The sequence below is a fragment of the Oryx dammah genome, unplaced genomic scaffold (genome assembly GCF_014754425.2).
Source record: "Oryx dammah isolate SB20612 unplaced genomic scaffold, SCBI_Odam_1.1 HiC_scaffold_2, whole genome shotgun sequence".
NCBI classification, from domain to species: domain Eukaryota; kingdom Metazoa; phylum Chordata; class Mammalia; order Artiodactyla; family Bovidae; genus Oryx; species Oryx dammah.
Window position 1 is genome coordinate 83,813,227 of NW_024070186.1, and position 2,194 is coordinate 83,815,420.

Here is a 2,194-nt window from a genome sequence, read left to right on the forward strand (position 1 = left end):
TGACGTGTGGGCAAGCCCAAGTGGTTAAGGCCCGAAGTCGCAGGGAAACAGAATAATTTGCCTCAAATCGCCACTTATATATCTCACATTTGCCACTACGATAGAAAGTAAATGCAAAAAGTGGCTTCAGAGCTTAATTTTCAATATATATTCCTAAGAATATCTCAAAGTTGGATAAGGCGAGTAGATTAAACGAATGGTACCTTCTAAATTTGTGCGTCGATTTTTAGTGTTCGGGGTACAACTAGGAGACTCGGAAAAAAGTGGCCGGGCATATTTGCGGTAGCAGCCACGCCTCCGGTTAATTTCGTCAGGAGGAGGCGGAGGCGGAGACCTGCGTGAAGGGTGTTCGTGCAGCGCTAGGTGGCGTTGCTTCTTGGCGCTAATTTTCGGCCTAGTGTTGTAAGGTGTGGCTTCATCGCGGTCACGCCTGGCAACTAAACAGCTTTGTGTTTACTTGGTCTTCCCAAGCTGTGAATTGATGAGAAGAGTTCCTGCGTGGATGGCAGTTTGGAATGGAAAGAGCTTGACAAGGTTGCAAGGAAAGCCAAAGGAATCGGACTTAAACGTTCCCCCCCCCCCCCAATAGCTTTTTAAAAAGCGTTTAAAACTCCCAGCTAGAATTGTATTTAAATTTTCCTATAAATTAAAATAAAGTGAAAGCAGTGACCCCTCTCCACTCTCTTCTGACTTTTGCTCTTCACTTTATCTTTCAGAGAAGTCGGATTAGAGTTATGAGGGTGTTGGGGGTTTTAACTCCATTCTCATTAATCAGAACACCTCATTGTTATGCTCTGAGAGCAAGCAGCGTGCCCAAGTCATAGCTGAAATATATTCGGTCAGGCATCAAACCCAAGTCTCCTCAATATTTTATCCGTTCCTGGAGCGGATAAGAGGGGAGAATGACGGTTGTTATTGTGTATTTTAGAACCCAGTTCTTCCCCAACTTTGATGTGCATGTGAACCGTCTAGGAATCTTGCTAACGTGCTGATTCTGACTGATAAGGTCTAGGGTCTGGCGGCACTGGGTCCTTCCAGGAGATGATGTTGATGTTGGTCTGGCCCACAGGCCACTCTGAAGAGCAAGAGAAGTCCATTTCCTGCTGGTGCAGATGAAGACCCTGAAGAGCACTGGCTAGAAGTCAGTCATAGCAAGTTTGGGTCAGGAAGAGCTGGAACCATATCCCCCACCCGTGTCTGCATGCCCTGCCAAGCCCTGCTGTGGGCTGTATCTCACTGCTGACTCTAACTGAATTGGAGTGCACTTTCACCAGATAGCTCAGTTGGTAAAGAATCTGCCTACAATGCAGGAGACCTGGGTTTGATTCCTAGGTCGGGAAGATCCCCTGGAGAAGGAAATGGCAACCCACTTCAGTATTCTTGCCTGGAGAATTTCATGGACAGAGGAGTTTGGTGGGCTACAGTCCATGGGGTTGCAAAGAGTTGGACACGACTGAGCAACTTCACTTCACTTTGGTAATGGTAACCTACTCCAGTATTCTTGCCTGGAAAATCTCATGGACTGAAAAGCCTGGTAGGCTACAGTCCATGGGGTCGCAAAGAGTCGGACACGACTGAGTGACTTCACTTCACTTTGGGAAACACGCAAAGGATTGCTGACAAACCAAGTAGTAGTTGGCATGGCTTTGGGAAGGTGGTGCTCACAGATCAGTGAAGGAAAGCATTAGAACGTGCTTTCTCCCATCTCTCAACTTAGAGACAGCATATCTTTTAAAAAAACCTGAGGAATTTCTGTGGCAGTCTACTGATTAAGACTCCACCCTTCCACTGCAGGGGGCATGGATTGGATCCCTGGTCAGGAACTAAGATCGTACATGCATTGAGGCATGGCCACAATAACATACAATAAAATTGGATTACTAAAACAAACAAACAAACAAAAAACCCCAAAACCTGAACATTATCTCCAGAACTGAGATGGAAGAGAGAGCTTCTGGCATTCTTAGAGCTGAGAGGATAAAGAAAGAAAGAAAGAAAATGAATTTGCTCAGTCATGTCCGACTCTTTGCGACCCCATGGACTGTCACCTACCAGGCCCCTCCGTCCATGGGATTTTCCAGGCAAGAGTACTGGGGTGGGCTGCCACTTCCTTCTCCAGGGGATCTTCCTGACCCAGGGATCAAACCCAGGTTTACTGCGTTTCAGGCAGGCGCTTTACCCTCTGAGCCACCAG